The sequence below is a fragment of the Macrobrachium rosenbergii genome, chromosome 32, assembly GCF_040412425.1.
Source record: "Macrobrachium rosenbergii isolate ZJJX-2024 chromosome 32, ASM4041242v1, whole genome shotgun sequence".
Taxonomy (NCBI): Eukaryota; Metazoa; Arthropoda; class Malacostraca; order Decapoda; family Palaemonidae; genus Macrobrachium; species Macrobrachium rosenbergii.
In genome coordinates, this window is record NC_089772.1 from 13,620,437 (window position 1) to 13,639,361 (window position 18,925).

The following is an 18,925-nucleotide window of genomic DNA, read 5'->3' on the forward strand; positions in this document are numbered from 1 at the left end:
AATACTATGGAAAAAACCAATTTCCAAGGTAATAAGCCGTGAGGAGTTATACTATAGTTCTACCATGGAATCTTATAACAGGCAAATTTACATAGATGCTCCAAATTTACTCACTCTCTCTCTCTCTCTCTCTCTCTGGACAAGAATTACAATAATTACACATAGAAGCTTCAAATTCACAATCTCTCTCTCTCTCTCTCTCTCTGGGCAAGAATTACAATAATTACACATAGAAGCTTCAACTTCACAATCTCTCTCTCTCTCGGAAAGGATTACAATAATTACACATAGAGGCTTCAAATTCTCTCTCTCTCGGCAAGAATTACAATAATTACGAATAGAGGCTTCACATTCTCTCTCTCTCTCTCTCTCTGGGCAAGAATTACAATAAATACACATAGAAGCTTCAAATTCTCTCTCTGGGCAAGAATTACAATAATTACGCATAGAAGCTTCAAATTCTCTCCCTGGGCAAGAATTACAATAATTACGCATAGAAGCTCCATATTCTCTCTCTCTCTCTCTCGGCAAGATTACAATAATTACACATAGAACCTCCATATTCTCTCTCTCTCTCTCTCTGGGCAAGAATTGCAATAATTACGCATAGAAGCTCCATATTCTCTCTCTCTCTCTCTCTCTCTGGGCAAGAATTACAATAATTACACACAGATATTAATTCCCGCCATCGAATTTGTCGACTTATATATGGAAGTAGGCCTAGTGGCTAAACTAACCTAAGAGTATATGGCCTAAGCTACCCCATAGGCTAAAGTAAATGTACAATAAGTCATTATTTTTTGCAGTCATTAATACAGTAAATTTATACGTTAATTTTTAAGAAAATGTTGAAGGTAAAAAATAATACGTAATTACGCGTACCTGATGGATTAAGATGGACTGGAGGGTGATGGTGGATGTTGGGTAGGGGATGACACGAAGGATGATACCAAGACAGAATTCCTTTTGGATTGCCCTGAACTCTGCTGCTCTTCTCTTCATCCAAAATCATCCTAATTGTGGGAAAAACAAACTCCAGGATAATAAAACACACACAAAAACACACTTTCGAAATCGCGGCCGAACACTGGACTGGACGACGTTTTAGTGACGTCACGCATTGAGAATATTTTTCATATTCCTAATCTTTTAGGTTATTTTATCGCGTTTGCACGTTATATTACTATGTATTTACATCGTTCTATAATTTTAACATTTGTTTTTTTTATATTTATTCCTTTTTTTTTGTGAATTTGCACTTTTCTGTTTTTGTATTTTTGTGGTTGGTGACTGAACGCCGCCGGTTGGTGTGGGTAGTTTCAGCGTTCGCCGTCACATATACTAATTTTTATTTATTTATTTATTTTTAGTGATTTATTTATTTATTTTTATTTATTTATTTATTTTTATTTATTGTAATTGCATAAAGCAAATTAGGAAAGATTTGAAAAGACAGAACGGATTATGGGTATACTTGAAGCCTTCAGAAGATCAAATGACGTCCATTTTCATAACTGAAGTTTCATGTTGCAATGGTAACTTAAGCGTTAAGCCAAGAGCAACAAGTCGTCTATACTGTAGTGTCATAACGTCATTATGTCATAAGAAGCGAGAAGTGTAAGGCCAAGAAGTTTCTGAAGCAGTAATGACTGTAATCAAATCAAACGAAGTTCAGATGAAGTAAGTACACTTCGATAAGCCTGAATTTTTATTACTTCAGTGCAGTTCGTAGCCAGTAACGACTCGGAGCCACATAGAATTTACCAGCCCGCATTTCCTCCGAGGTGTAACCCAGTACCGTGACCTTTCCCTGTAAAAATCGGGACGCCATATCTTTAAAAACCTTGGAGTTTTCTTGGAAATAATCACATTATGTTTCCCGCACCCAGATTACGTAGTGGAATATTAATCTTCTTAACCTAACCTAACCTAAGGGGATGGCAAAAACTGTGATCATAATTGGCATCCCATGAAAAAGAGATATCTGACTGGAGTTTATTCTCAAACCTAGGCGTCCATACTACCCCTGTATACCCCGTAGGCGGGTAGTGCCGTCCACTTGTGGTGCACTGTAGGGATTACTTAAGGTTCATTGCACTGTGCCCGTCGGCCCCTAGCTGCAACCCCTTTTAATCCTTTTGCCGTACCTTCTTTCGTATTCTCTTTTTCCCACCTTACCTTCCACCCTCTCCTAACATTTGATTCATAGTGCAGCAACTGCGAGGTTTTCCTCCTGTTACACCTTTCAAACTTTCCTGTAAATTTCCGTTTCAGCGCTGAATGGCCTTTTTAGTCCCAGTGCTTGACCTTTGGCCTAAATTCTATAAATTCAAAGATTTATCTCAAAGTTTGATATCGAACTTCGATCAAGTTAAAGACATTGGAAGAGTGAATAAAAAAAAATGTTTCCATGATATTCCGGGAAAATTCTCATTGCGAAAGCAGCCGTTGAGCTCGACGCCTCGATGACGTCCCCTTAATTAAAGTTTTATTGTTTGCAACACACAAGAACCTTATTTGAGGTGCGGGCATTCTCTCAGATGATTGCATCTTATTAATGCAATTTTCATTGCTTTCCCCCTTTCCATTCTCACCGCATGGGGGTAGTGCCGTGAGGTGCACTGTAGGCATTACTTAAAGTTCTTTGCAGCGTCCCTTCGGCCCCTAGCTGCAACCCCTTTCATTCATTTTACTGTACCTCCATTCATATCTTTCTTCCATCCTGCTATCCACCCTCTCCTGACAATTATTTCACAGTGCAACTGCTTTGAGGTTTTCCTCCTGTTACCCCTGCAAACCCACCTACTCTCGATTTCCTCTCCAGCGCTGAACGACCTCGTAGGTCTCAGTGCTAGGCCTTTGGCCTAAACGTTATATTCCATCCCATTCCATTCCATTCCATTCCTCTTTCCATTCTCGCGTGCACGAAGGTCTCGCATCTGTTCGGTTCATGATACACTCGCACTCTCGTCTTTCCAGGACTCTGTAAACGATCCCCCTTTGTACTCGGCAACTCAAGAAATGTTGCGTACCCCTTAAACTCCAGGAAAATGGCTCCTCTCGGTAATCGAGTCCGTAAATAGCCCGGGAAGATACAAAGCGCCTCGTCGTCACTCTTTATGGATTTGTACCCATCGGCGGGCAGCCCCTTTCCCGCCCTGGGGAGTATCTCTCCGCCCAGGCCGAGGGGTTCTTTAAAAAGGGTACCATCTCCTCTTCTGCAATTCGTGCGGGGGGAATTATCGGGCTTCTTTTCTTGCGCTACAACCCCGTTCGTTCCTTTTACTGTACCTCCTTTTGATATTCTCTTTCTTCCATTAATTTCCACCTTCTCGTAACAGTTGATTCATAGTGCAACTGCTTTGAGGTTTTAATCCCGTTACACCTTTCAAACCTTTTACTGTCAATTTCCGTTTCAGCACTGAATGACCTCATAGGTCTCAGTGCTTAGCCTTTGAACTAAATTCGATATTCAGTTCAATTCAATTCAATAAATAATTCCCGAGAGTTGAAAGTCAAACCGAATTACTTGATAATACAATGGAAAGCAAACAGCATTGTTATTGATGTAGTCTATTCCTGGGTGGGTGACCATTAAGGAAAACCAAAGCTAGCGAGTTCGACGAAAGGATAATGTCTTCAGAAACCACCACATATATATATATATATATATATATATATATATATATATATATATATATATATATATATAATACTGTAGTATTACACTTCAGACAGATAAATTTGATGATTGGAGTCCATCATAGTGTTATATGTTAATGCTATAGCCCTAAAATAGCCTAGGTGAACATAAAATGTAAAATAAGACTACACTTGAACACTCTGTCACTACGCGTATAGCCACATTTCCAACAGAAACGCAGGTGACAGCAACAGCTGTGGCACGATGTTGAAATCTGTCGTTTACCTCGTATGTAATTATATATATACTATTTATATATGTATATGTATACATTCTTGAGTCCTTTTGTCTTTGGCTTCTATATGTAGGCCTACTTCAACATGCGCTCGTTCTATGTATGTTTATTCTACAGATTCTATAGTATCTTCAAAGGAGAAACCCTAGTTTTGCTATCATTACACATGCTATACACATTTCACAGAGAGAGAGAGAGAGTGTGGGGGGTGGGGGGGGAAGAGGGAGGTAGACGGTAAAATTATACGGCCTCGACTCTAATCAAGTAAAACCGTGCTGACCATTACTCTTCGTTCATTGGCGTATTTTATTTATTTATTCTTTTTTATTTCCTTCAAACAGGAAACCACAATAACCGGCTGAACAGGAAAGCTGGTGCACGGAGGGTATATTGTTTACCAATCGGATCAGAAAGGAATTCAGATACGCCGTAATCAAATATGACGAGAGTAAAAGCCGCTACATGAAGTATGGAGCTTTTGCTGTTGTTTTCAATTTTTTTATTTATTATTTTTATTTTTCTCGTTTATCCTTCGCAACCTTTCAAAGGTCAGCCAGCTGACCTTTGTGTGACTGCGTTCGCTCGAGTTTTTGTTTGCCTCTTGCTTAATGTTGCTCCGAGGGTGGCGCCGTCAGTGCGCCTCGTGCCGTGCACTGTAGGCGTTACTTAAGGTTCGCTGCAGCGTGCCATCGCCCCCTAGCTGCAACCTCTTACGTTCCTTTTACTGTACCTCCTTTCATATTCTCTTTTTTCCATCTTATTCTCCTCACTCTCCTAACAGCTGATTCATAGTGCAACTGCGAGGTTCTCCTTTAAACCTTTTACTGTTAATTTCCGTTTCAGTGCTGAATGACCTTATTGGTCCCAGTGCTTGGCCGTTGGCCTAAGTTCTACATTCAATTCAATATGTTATTTTTCTGACCTTCAAGCTGAATGAAATATTTTTTAAAACTCTGTTTGTCCGACCTGGTTAAAGTTTCGTGGGCCGCGGCTCATACAGCATTATATCGAGACCCACCGAAAGATAGATCTATTTTCGGTGGCCTTGATTACGCGCCGTAGCAGCCGTACAAAAAACTCGGTTGCGCCGGAGAAACTTCGGCTTATTTTCCACTTGTTTATTGCTGCGGAAAATTATATTTGATGGTAGATTCGTTTTAACATCATTTCTCTCCAGTCCACTGAGTTGAAAATAACATGGCCATGGCAACACAAAATGTTCTGCTGTGGAAACAGGTACTAGTACCTGGAAACAGGTACGTGCATTGATTACTTCAGTCTGGTTCCAAAACAGATTAATAAAAACGACAGGATTCTCGTTTCTAATTTGTTGGAGGTCGGTTTCATCTCTCGATACTCAACGAAGCGCTCGCTGGCAGAAAGTAAGTCCGTAGGAGGGTTAGTGCCGTCAGTGCCTTAGGCTCATAGCTGAGACCCCTTTCGTTTCTTTTACTGTACCTCCTTTCATAGTCTCTTTCTTTCATCTTGCTTTCCACCCTTTCCTAACAACTGATTCGTAGTGGAACTGCTTTGAGGTTTTCCTTCTGTGACACCTTTCAAATTTTTACTGTCAATTTCCGCTTCAGTGCTGAAAATTTAAGCCATGGCCCGGTGGTGGCCTGTTTTGTAGCGTTGCCAGACGCACGATCATGGCTAAATTTAACTTTAGGTAAAATCAAAACTACTGAGGCTAGAGGACTGCAACTTGGTACGTGTGATGATTGGCGCGTGGATGATCAACATACCAATTTGCAGCCCTCTAACCTCGGTAGTTTTGAAGATCTGAGGGCGGACAGAAAAAGTGCGGACGGACAGACAAAGCCGGCACAATAGTTTTCCTTTACAGTAAACTAGAAATCCTTATAGAGATTGTAAAGGCACCTAGAGAAAGATTCTGATAGACCTAAAGGAGAGACAAAGTGGAAGAGGATATTTAGACGCAGTGAGCGATTCAGATCTGTTCACGACAAAAACGAATTGTGTTAGAATTTGTGGCTGGGGAAATACTGGTTCAGTGTGACACTGTGTCTCTGTCACTGTTGAGCATCTTGGTGGGCGGACAGACGCGAGAAATCAGAGAAGGGGTAATTCAGCAGGTGCAAAGTTGTGGGACTGGAAATGAGTCTGAATGGCTGGAGTCTGCGGTCAATACAACACTGATTAAGGATGGTGAAAAACAAGTAAAAAAACTGCCCCGCCGAAGGCTTCGGCGCAGTCGAGTTTTCTGTACAGCGTATAGTTCTTCATCGGAGGGGTGGGTAGAGCTCTCGGCTAGCACGCCGTTGGCCCAGCGTTCGGCTCTCCGACCAGCCAATGAAGAATTAGAGGAATTTATTTCTGGTGATAGAAATTAATTTCTCGTCATAATGTGGTTCGGATTCCACAATAAGCTGTAGGTCCCGTTGCTAGGTAACCAGCGTATAATCAAGGAAACCGAAAATAGATCTCTCTTTCAGTGTTCTCGGTATAATGCTTTGTGAGCCGCGGCCCATAATACTTTACCCACGGGCCGGTGGTGGCCTGGCCTATATTGTTGCCAGATGCACTATTATGGCTAAATTTAACCTTAGATAAAATAAAAACTACTGAGGCTAGAGAGCTGCAATTTGGTATGCTTGATGATTGGAGGGTGGATGATCAACATACCAATTTGCAGCCCTCTAGCCTCAGTAGTTTTTAAGATCTGAGAGCGGGCAGACAAAGCCGACACTATAGTAATCTTTTCCAGAAAACTAAAAAATCAGATAAAAAATCAAAATTGAAAGTCAGTGTAATCAAACGTAAGGTGATCGAGGCAAATGAAAACCAGATAGTGGGAGTGAGTCGCAGTGAAGGTGAATCGAGAGTATACAGTTTAGGCCGAAGGTCTACCGCTGGGATCTCCGAGGCCATTCAGCAGCGCTGAAAGGAATATTGAGAGTAAAAGGTTTGAAAGGTGTAACAGGAGGAAAACCTTGCAGTTGCACTAATAAACGATTGTTAAAAGAGGGTGGAAAGTACCACGCAAGTACAAAAGATTGGGAAGACATCCGGAGTGTCGGGAATACACTGTGGGAATATGTGAAAGGATTGATGACCTAACTCTCCCCTACAAAGATAAAGTGTAAATGTTGGATGTAAATGAAGGTAACCAGGCTTGGAGTGTTGAGGTTTATTGTTTGCACAGTACATGTGGCGTAGGAAGAACTGAAAAGGCTGGAAATGTGGAGATGAACGGAAGTGGTTACGAAATGAGTCTGTTGAAAGGGTGGCTCAGAATACTCTGAGATGGGTCGGTCATGTGGAAAGAATTAGGACGACAAGTTCGTGAAAGCAGAGGAGAAACCAACATGTTGAAGAGCCCTCAATGTTAGTTGTTGAGGCTGCTAACACTGCGGAAGTTTTTCGCACTTGCGGCTCGTCCACGAATCAGCAGTCAGAGTGTGACTATAGTACTGACTGCTGTGACAGTTTATCTCCATATATATATATATATATATATATATATATATATATATATATATATATATATATATATATATATATATATATATATATATGTATATGTATATGTATATATATGTATATGTATATATAATTGTGTGATAGAAAATAGAAGTTAGGGGAGTTGAGGAGGTATGGTTCTTAGGAGAGAGAGAGGCCCTGAACATGAATGGAAGCGTACCATGTTAGGGGGCAATATAAGGTACGCCTCGTATCGATTTATTGACACTCGGTCTTACCATGCACCCTTGGCTCTCTCTCTCTCTCTCTCTCTCTCTCTCTCTCTCTCTCTCTCTCTCTCTCTCTCTCTCTCGGTTACATAAAATCTATGCTATAAATGTTTCACACAAAACGGGTTGACATTCCATCGAAGAGAATCCACTTGGAGGAGGACTGGAATGGCCCATTCCTAACACCTGTTCTGATGTATAACGAGTTACTGCATCGCCACCTGATCAAGTATTGTGATTCCTACTTTATCTTCGGCTTCGTATTTAAACCTGTCTTGAAATTTCAAGACTTTCAGGAGCATTACAATCGGGTTTTAGTTTTATGGAAAGAAAACTGTTGTGCCGGCTTTGTCTGTCCGTCCGCACTTGTCCGCACTTTTTCTGTCCGCCCTCAGATCTTAAAAACTACTGAGGCTAGAGGGCTGCAAATTGGTATGTTGATCATCCACCCTCCAGTCATCAAACATACCAAATTGCAGCCCTCTAGCCTCAGTAGTTTTTATTTTACTTAAGGTTAAAATTAGCCATATGAAATTAGCGATATAGGCCAGGCCACCACCGAGCCATGGTTAAAGTTTCATGGGCCGCGGCTCACAGAACAATATACCGAGGCCACCGAAAGATAGATCTACTTTCTGTGGCCTTGATTATACGATGTACAGAAACTTGGGCGCATTTTTTATTATTTTTTTTTTTAACGGCGTTCGAGTTTTGATAATGTCATACTAACCGCATGCAATTTCTTCCGCTGAAATGATAGCCTTATCTCACGACGTAAGAATGAACCTACATTCTTAAATGGCAAGCAAAACAATTTATTTTATTTGCGTACTGAAAAATAATCCCCAGCGTCACGAACAATTGGGTACGAAGCTTTTATGATAAAGACGATATTTTAGCGTTACGGCGACCCGCCCGACTTACTCGCCTTTGTGCCAGCTACAAAAATTGTCGTACCTCGACACTCGAGAGCTACAAACAAGCTTTGCCGGTAAACCTGCTTATAAACAATGAAAGAATTTGCAGTACCGCGGAATGAAGTACGAAATTACAACACACTCGCATAAACACGATTTGTAGGTGTGCGTTTGAGAGACTGCCGAAACGAGAAATAAAATGGGTCTCGACCACTTTCTCGGACTTTGTATCGCTCGCATGGCTGGCGTTTCGCTGAAAGTTTTATTCGCCCGCCAATCATCCCTGAAATTATTCCAGGCTTTTTTGTCACGCGCTCGATTATTTGTACGAGGTAGCAGTACCTTTACGTCTCATTTGTTTATATGTATATATATAATATATATATAAATAATTCTATGGCTTGTCGATTGTTGGTGTAATTTTTATTGGTCTGACAGTACTTTCAGAATCTACTCTTTGTTCCGTAGCTTTTCGTGACCTCTTCCAAAGTGTACTCTAGGCTGTTATTTTTATCACATGATGCGGTAAGAATTGTGGCGTCAGTATAAAATCACAATTGTTATGATTTTTTATTTTTTTTTTTACTGTTCTCAATATTATTACTGTCATTTTTTTCTGTTTCTTCAACAACTTGTGGATATCGTCGATTATAATTTTTTTTTATTATAATTTTTTTATCGTGTTATCTCGTGTATGCAGATTGTACGTATGTTATTGTTTCTACTTTATATTCCATGTATATGGCGTTGAGCTGAATTAAATTTATTATTATTATTGTTGTTATTATTATTATTATTATTATTATTATTATTATTATTATTATTATAATGGATTTAAAGTTATGCAAAAATAACACATTACAGTAAATTTTACGATGAGATAAATTTATTATTATTATTATTATTATTATTATTATTATTATTATTATTATTATTATTATTATTATTCAGTAATTTCAGTGGATTTAAAGTTATGCAAAAATAACACATTACAGTAAATTTTACAATGAAATAAAATTTATTATTATTATTATTATTATTATTATTATTATTATTATTAAATAATTTCAATGGTCTTAAAGTTATGCAAAAATAAGACATTACATTAAATTTTACAATGAAATCAAATTTCCCAAATGAACTGTATATGATTAAGTGATTACAATGACATTCACAAGGTATTATGACCATGCTTGCAGTTCTTCTACACATGCAGTCTGCATAAACATACATATGAAATATGCAAACAAGCAGTGTTGAAATTACCAGCAATCAAAACGTATTTCTTGAGAGGCAAGGCTGATTTATCGCCTTATTTCAGTAGTAGAAGCGACGTTGAATTTCATGACTATGCCTTATTTTACCCAGCCACTTGGAGCGTAACCTAATTCATCATTTCCGGTTGCAATGACATAAAGTACCTAAATTTTGGGTTCAGTTTTTCTTGCTGGTGGACTGCATCGAGAGGTATTATTATTATTATTATTATTATTATTATTATTATTATTATTATTATTATTATTTAATAACACCCATAGTAGCATGAGTCTTAATATGGAGAAACAATTCCACAGTTATGTATATATGAATAACTGTGGATTTGTTTCTCCATTATTATTATTATTATTATTATTATTATTATTATTATTATTATTATTATTATTATTATTATTATTATTATTATTATACCCTTGCCTACTGGTAATTATTTTCCCCAACACATTTGACCCCCACCTACATTCAACCCCTTAGTGCCGTCAGTGCACCTCATGCGGTGCACTGTAGGCATCACTTAAGGTTCTTTGCAGCGTGCCTTCGGCCCCTAGCTGCAACCCCTTTCGTTCCTTTTACTGTACCTCCTTTCATATTCTTCCATCTTTTTTTCCACCCTCTCCTAACAATTGATTCAAAGGGTAGCTGTGGTTTTTCTTCCTGTTACGCCTTTCAAACTTTTATTGTCAATTTCCGTTTCAGCACTGAACGACCCCATAGGTCCCAGTGCTTGGCATTTGCCCTAAATGCTTTATTCAGTTCAATTCAATTCAAAATGCTTGTGTTTTCCCTCTAGATCAGAGCAGAAGCCTTTGCGTCTAGATCAGAGCAGAACCCTTTGCGTCTAGATCAGAGCAGAAGCCTTTGCGTCTAGATCAGAGCAGAACCCTTTGCGTCTAGATCAGAGCAGAACCCTTTGCGTCTAGATCAGAGCAGAAGCCTTTGCGTCTAGATCAGAGCAGAACCCTTTGCGTCTAGATCAGAGCAGAACCCTTTGCGTCTAGATCAGAGCAGAACCCTTTGCGTCTAGATCAGAGCAGAACCCTCCATTGTCAGGAGGTATAGCAGATAAGTTCCGGGGTTAAATGGCAGCTTTTGGATGGCAGAATTTTTCGTCTTCCAGCATTCTGTTCATCCTTTGCACGCTGTCTCCAGACTCTTTGTTATTCTGATAAAATGCAAGTGCAATCGCATTAAGTAATTTCTGTACAGACAGAGAGAGAGAGAGAGAGAGAGAGAGAGAGAGAGAGAGAGAGAGAAATTGAGCGGAAGCTGGAATGAGAAAGATTTAAAGCCATTATCCCCTCGGTATTATTGAATGATGTTATCATTCCGAATTAACGAATCATAATCGTGAAGAGTGCAGTAAAATGTAACCGTAAAACTTAACAACAGGTAACAGAGAAGCTGCTTTTGGAAAGTGACGGGAACGCCAGTGCAATGATTTAATCTCGGCTCACACAAACTAGGGAAAGTATCTTGGATGAGAAGAGAGCGGTCTTCAGTCGCGAGAAGGTGTCTGACCCCACATCATCAGGGAGGGAATTCATGAAAGACAAGGGAACAGGCTCAGGAGAATCCCCCACAGTTTGGTGGCAGAGAAAAAGAAACATTCGGCGAACTGGTCAGTCTAAGGGTGCGCGATTTCCACGTCGCAGATGTTACGGAGCTTGCAGAAGGATGTGAAAATTTTGAGCTCAGTGGAGCCTGGGGGCCTAATTTAGAGCGATAACTCGCTCTTGAAAATTAACCGAAGACCTTAAAGTAATCATGATAATAATCTAGAAGGGACAGACGATGTAAAAGATAATGAAAAAGAAATATAGCCTGCCGGATATGCTCCAGTTATTATGGAGGGCACAAATCGAAGAAAGAACATTGAACACAGATCTGAGAATCGTGAAGAATCCCAGAGGTAATTCAGATAAAGGAGAGAAATGTGTGAATTGTTACTATCTTTATGAGTACGATTTGAGTCCGTAAACTTCCTTCTTTGACGCAAATCAAGCAAAGGTCGAGGAGGGAGCTGGCTCCCCCATCAAGACTGATTGGATGAATCCCCGTGATACATTCAGATGAAATCTCCCGCGCAACGAGCTCTGCATACAGATTAGAAAATAACAAATATTTGCCGAAGGGGACAAAATAACCGAAGGAGGAAAAAAACTAATAGGGCGGGAGGAAAAGATGATAAAAATGGAGAATAAAGGTAGAGAAGGGGAGAAGGATTTTCACGTATTTTGTATACATGCGTGCATATGAAAACGAATGCAATAACTCAGCACAAAGGAGAATTTCCGCTTCGGTGAAATCACGTGGGAGGTGAAAAATTACGTTTTTACACTTCTGGCACCTTTTTCCATAAACGTAAACGAAGGAATCAAATGTTAAAGAATAAAAGTGAGAACCTCCCTTGTACACAGGGAAATGTTGATTTTTCTAAAGATAACAAGCTGTTGTTGCGTCTTTTGTAACTGCGACCCCTTTTGATGAGTGTATTACGTGCAATACTATATATATATATATATATATATATATATATATATATATATATATATATATATATATATATATATATATATATATACACACACATAATGGAAGAGGTTAATAAAGGCACATGGAAGTACAAACAAGCAACGCAGGATGGAAGGATACGAATAGGATAAATGAATCGCAAAATAAATGAAACACGGAAAAGTTAGGTAGATTCTGCAAAAGATTTGTCGAAGCTAATGACAGGAAAATACGTATGTTAACGTGGTTACAACAGCAGTTTGGAAGCTAGACTTTGTATAGTGTAGGCTGAGTAGGAAGGATTGAAACAGCGTGAGGTATGGGGAGCCACGTCGATTTGACGAAAGGGCTACCATAGCTTTAATGCTGGTTGAGTGTGTTTGGGAAGGTTTTGTCATGCGAAAAGGTTAAAGTTCAAAAGTCTGATTACAAGATCATGTAATTAGGACGTTATTGGAGGATGGATGTAAGAGAGAACGAGTCAATGGTGGCTAGATGGAACGGAAAAACTATAACACCCGGACACACTTTCCCGAGAAGCACCCGAGTACCGGGACCTTTCCCTGAAAAAAAAAGCGGGACGCCATATCTTATAATACTAACCATAGAGTCTCTTGAAAATAATTTCATTATATTTCCCACTCCCAAATTACTAAATAGCTAAGAAATTAACTTAACCTAATCGGTGCTGGTGCGATATTAGCATACATCTCAGGAATTTGCGCCCGGGAAGCGCAAGATTACGCGCAAATTGAGGTGAGTGACGCAGGTCGCTTATCAGGAGAGGGTCGACGACGCTCCGCTGATGAAGCAGTTGGCGCTGGAAGTTTTCGGCTCATGAGGTTCATCCCTCCTTCAAGAGTTGAAGGATGAATGTGACAGTGAGTGTTACACCATCTTTCAGGAAAAGGGTTGCGTATATGTGTGTGTGTGTGTGTGTGTGTGTACGCGCGCCTCCGCCCCCTCACCCTGGCTCGTGTGAATATGTCTGGAAATAACTGGTTCGAGAAATATGTTGACATGACTCCTTTGCTGTCCTAAAAGATTTCAAGTCAATTGTTATTAATGTTTTTAAGTTTCCTATGGAAATTGACGCCTTTATCTCTTTTGCTCTATCCAGAGTGTGTATTATTTACTACAACACAGCGTCTTAAATGACATAATTAGAAATCAATGTTCATGGAATTCGCGGTGTTCATGGAATTCGCGGTGTTCATCTTTTCACGAGGTTATCAAAAGTTTTAGTTTTCTGTAAAAGAAAATCTACTGAGATGTCTGTTTGTCTGTCCGTCCGCAATTTATTCTGTCCGCACTTTTTTCCGTCCGCGATTTTTCTGTCCGCCCTCAGATCTTCAAAACTACTGAGGCTAGAGGGCTGCAAATTGGTATGTTGATCATCCACCCTCTAATCATCACACATACCAAATTACAGCCCTGTAGCTTCAGGAGTTTTGATTTTATTTAAGATTAAAGTTAGCCATGATCATGCGTCTGGCACCTCTATAGGTGCCAACAACACAGGCCACCACCAGGCCATGGTTAAAGTTTCATGGGCCGCGGCTGAGAGTTTCATGCAGGATTATACGCTGTACAGAAAACTTCGGGGCATTTTTGACTTATTACGAACCTGGATTGACGTCAGTATAAGTATCTTTATCATTTGAGAGGAAGAGGGTGACTGAACTAAACTAATGACTTCCTGCATCTCTCTCTATCTCTCTCTCTCTCTCTCTCTCTCTGTGTGTTTCTGATTCTTGCTCTTCAAGATCGATATCAATATTCTGAGAGAGAAAGAGAAAGTGACAGAACTAAATTAGTTATTTCCTTTTAATACTTTTGCTCTAGGCGTTCATTTTCCCGATCAGATAATGGGTTTCTATCTATCTGTCTATCTAACCAGCTATCTATTCTATATATATATATATATATATATATATATATATATATATATATATATATATATATATATATATATATATAACATACTTTAGAATTGTGTAAAATGCGTTAGTAATATTCCTAAATACTTGCAAATCCCCAAGACCTCCTAACAGGATAAGTTAAACTTAAAAAGAGGCTTTGATTCAATGTGACGGCGACTGTTCTGTTGGCTCCCTAGCCTCGCTGCACCTCGCTGCCGTCCTTGCATTCTGTGAACCGCAGCAGATCCCTCCGCGCGCTGGTATCTGGTCCGCTCCATCTCAACTTGATAAGAATTTGAGCATCTACAGCGCTAACACAGTGATTCAATTAGATTCAAATTTCCTCTCCTCTCCTGTGATTCTACAGTTTTCATCCAGTTCTCTCCCTACAGATATTTCAGCAGCTAATTGCTTTCATTATAATTCCTTGTATTTCATGCCGAAATCTTGCCTCCTTCAGCGTTAAATAACGCTGTTTTATCATATTTTATCAAGTGTGTGCGAGAGTGGGGGGGTGGGGGGCCGTGATGGGAGAGCGTGCATAAGACGTCGTGAAAGGAAGAAGGGGCAAGATGATAGCCTTGGTGTCACTCTTGAGCTCACAAGTGCATAATGCGCAAAAACCGGATGTTAGTCTCTGCTCTTTTTTCTTTTTTTTTTTTTCCTCGCTATTTTTCAAGTCCATTGTCATTAACTCTGCTTCTTTCCTCTTGATGAATAAGCGTTATGCTTCGTCAGTTTAGTTTTCTGTTAAAGAAAGCTATTGTGCCGGCATTGTCTGTCCGTCCGCACTATGTTCTGTCCGCACTTTTTCTGTCCGCACTTTCTCTGTCAGCCCTCAGATCTTAAAAACTGCTGAGGCTAGAGGGCTGCAAATTGGTATGTTCATCATCCACCCTCCAATCATCAAACATACCAAATTGCAGCCCTTTAGCCTCTTCAGTAGTTTTTATTTTATTTAAGGTAAAAGTTAGCCATAGTAGTACTTCAGGCAACGATATAGGATAGGCCACCACCGGGCCGTGGTGAAAGTTTCGTGGGCCGCGGCTCATACAGCATTACACCGAGACCACCGAAAGATAGATCTACTTTCGGTGGCCTTGATTACACGCTGTGGCGGCTGTACAGAAAACTCGACTGCGCCGAAGGAACTTCGGCGCATTTTTTACTTGTTTTATTTCATGTTCATTTGCTCTCCCGGTTAGCTTCGGATATTTTATGAAAGTGATGAATCTAGTTCTAAGAAAGCAAAGGAATTCTTCGTTGCATTGATCATTGTGATTAAAAGGAATTCGTGCATTCGTCCATGTCTGTCCGTCCGTAAGACATAAAAAAAAAGTTTATGGAGTCATTTTAAAAAAAAGATCCGAATCTGGATCTCGATCCACACACGGATCGAAATGATCTGTTCATTAACATTGCAAGATGGATTTTTTTTCTCTCTAATTTTAATATAAAGAAACTACCGACTCTGTAACACGAAGATTCTCTGTTTGTAAGCTTTCATAAACCCCTTTTGTTGAGGGCGGAAGTATGCGCTGTCTGGCTGCTCTCTCTCTCTCTCTCTCTCTCTCTCTCTCTCTCTCTCTCTCTCTCTCTCGTTCTTATCGAAAATCGCCCTTTTATCCCTTTCGCTAACTTAATGAGCTGCTATCATCTACCCGCGTCTTGTTAAGGCTTTCATGGAAACCATTCCTCTTCCAATAACGATTAAATTGAATATGGAATATTGGCCAAAGGCCAAGCACTGGGACCTATGAGGTCATTCAGCGCTGAAACGGAAATTGACGGTAAAAGGTTTGAAAGGTGTAACAGGAGGAAAACCTCTCAGTTGCGCTATGAATCAATTATTAGGAGAGGGTGGAAAGTCAGATGGAAGAAAGAGAATATGAACGGAGGTACGGTAAAAGGAACGAAAGGGGTTGCAGCTATGGGGCCTAAGGAAGGCACGATGCAAAGAACATTAAGTAATGCCTACAGTGCACCGCAATAAGGGTCCTGTGAAGTTTGCTTTTGATTCTTGCGAATTTTCAGGCCGATCTTTTTTGTGGGGGCTATATGCCCATCTTATTTCGTCTCATGATTCTTTTGGAATTTTGTTTCCTCTTAGAATTATAGACCATTAATGAAAGACCTGGTGAGAGACAGAGACGTCTGCGAACACACAACGATTGAAAACAAATAAAACGAGTAGAAACTGCGCCGAAGTTTCTTCGGCGAAATCGAGTTTTCTGTACAGCGCATAATCAAGGCCACCGAAAGTGGATTTATCTTTCGGTGGACTCGGTTAATGTTGTGTGAGCCGCCGCCCTTGAAACTTAAACCAAAGCCCGGTGGTGGCCTGTCCTATATCGTTGCCAGACGCACGATCATGGCTAACTTTAACCTTAAACGAAATAAAAACTACTGAGGAGGCTAGAGGGCTGCAATTTGGTATGTTTGGTGATTGGAGGGTGGGTGATCAACATACCAATTTGCAGCCCTCTAGCCTCAGTAGTTTTTACGATCTGAGGGCGGACAGAAAAAGTGCGGACGGACGGACACAGCCGGCACAATAGATTTCTTTTACAGAAAACTAAAACAACAACAATTACAAGGAGAGGCGACGCAAAGATAATGCTTGCAAAGATTTTCTCTGTCGGGTAACAAAGAGCAAACGACGACACGCGAGGACTGACTCGTGTCTAGCTGAAGATCGAGTGGCCACATGTCCTTCATACGGATGTCCTTGACACCAGCCACCAGAGGCGTAACAGGCTGTCAGCTAAATGAGAATGCAGCGAAGAAGACGTATAAAAAGATTGCTGTTACAGTCGTAACAAAACGTAAGTTCCAGCAGTCAGTTGTTTACGGATAGCGAGAAAGGAAGGGTAAAATGTCTTCCATTTATACAAAGGAAATTGTCAAGAGATTTTTCCCTAATTCGCTTTACTCAAGGTTCTTTGTAGCGTGCCTTCCTTAGGCCCCTAGCTGCAACCCCTTTCCGTTCCTTTTACTGCACCTCCTTTCATATTCTCTTTCTTCCATCTTACTTTCCTCAGCCCTCTCCTGACCACTGATTCCTAGTGCAACTGCTTTGAGGTTTTCCTCCTGTTACACCTTTCAGACCTTTTTATGTCAATTTCCGTTTCAGCGCTGAATGACCTCATAGGATGACCTCGTAGGTCCCAGTGCTTGGCCTTTGGCCTAATTATATTCAATTCAAATCACAGAAAAATATTTTTATGTAGATTACTAGTGATTTTTCACGGCATTTTATTAGTACACTGGACCGTTTCATAGTTATTGCGACATGATGTATTTGCATAATGTATGAAGACTTGGTTGTTTCAGCACGGTCAAGATACCTTATTGGAATTTAACGCCAATACTAATAAAGCAGAATTAAAGCAGCATTAAAGCAGAATCTGGCTCAACACGTATTAGAAGGTTTATCCGACACTGAAACAGAGAAATCTCCTTGAATATCTACGAACTGGTATTCGATAAACCATTTCAGCGGGGCAGCGCAGTTTAATCTTGCTTCTCGTGAAGAAAGGTTAATAAAGTGTAATTGAATAATGCATTAGAGCGAAGGCGATATGAGGTAGTATGAAGAAAAATTGAATGAGAGGAGAGACGAATGTTCCCATCCAGGCAGAGCATTTACTGGGAGTTCAATTAAGCGCTACCGGAACTGAGTTGTGTGTTCGGCCACGCAGAGATCCTTCACTGTAGTTGATTGCTGCTGTCTACCGTACCCTCCCAATCCCCTACCTACCTCGCCCCCACCCAGGGTGGACAAACAGGTTTGCAGGAGGGTGGATGATTCCCTTACCTACCCCGCCCCTACCCGCGGTGGACAAGCAGGTTTGCAAGGAGGGTTGATGTCTCCCGTACTTTCCCATTCCCCTACCTACCTCGCCCCCACCCAGGGTGGACAAACAGGTTTGCAGGGCGGTGGATGTGTCCCCTACCTACCCCGCCCCTACCCGCGGCGGGCGAGCAGGTTTGCAAGGAGGGTTGATGTCTCCCGTACTTTCCCATTCCCCTACCTACCTCACCCTCACCCAGGGTGGACAAACGGGTTTGCAGGGGGGTGGATGTGTCCCCTACCTACCCCGCCCCCACCTAGGGCGGACAAACAGATTTGCAGGAGGAGGATGGATGTCCCCCTGCCCTCCCGTTCCCATAACTACCTCGCCACCACCCGGGGTGGACAAACCAGTTTGCAGGAGGTGAGTGGCTGTGTCATGTCTCTACTACTGCCACCCGGGGGGAGGACAAAAAAGATCTTATCGGATTTTATTATTATAGACTTTTGTCATATGAACTTAAACATTTCAGATTTTTTCCGGTCGAAGGAAACCCGTATTTAAGTGTAGACTGATAAGCTACGACAGTTAACTGTAATATAAATACAGCACTTCATTATACTGAAGGGTGAATGTAATGAGCAGCTTGCAGTTTCAGAGGATAATGGCCCATTTAACGTTGAAAACCAAATCCTAATAACACCAACTGATTACTTGAAAACAAGGGATTGATTTCAACGTTATTATTATTATTATGTGACATCAAACATGACTGATTATACCTCCAAAGCAAGCGGACATGCGTCTCTTTTTCTATTGTCTGCTATCCATTAAAAGCCTAGATTTCTGGTG

At 40.6% G+C, this 18,925-nt stretch overlaps 1 long non-coding RNA gene across 1 annotated transcript in view; it reads right to left on the reverse strand.

Moving 5' to 3' along the window:
* The window catches only part of LOC136855726 (uncharacterized), a 127,375-nt gene extending 125,602 nt beyond the window's left edge, over positions 1 to 1,773 (reverse strand). Inside the window, exon 1 of the long non-coding RNA XR_010858112.1 lies at positions 883 to 1,773. This is a non-coding gene — a long non-coding RNA (uncharacterized lncRNA). The remainder of the gene's footprint in view (positions 1 to 882) is intronic.
* Between the last annotated feature and the right edge of the window lie 17,152 nt (positions 1,774 to 18,925).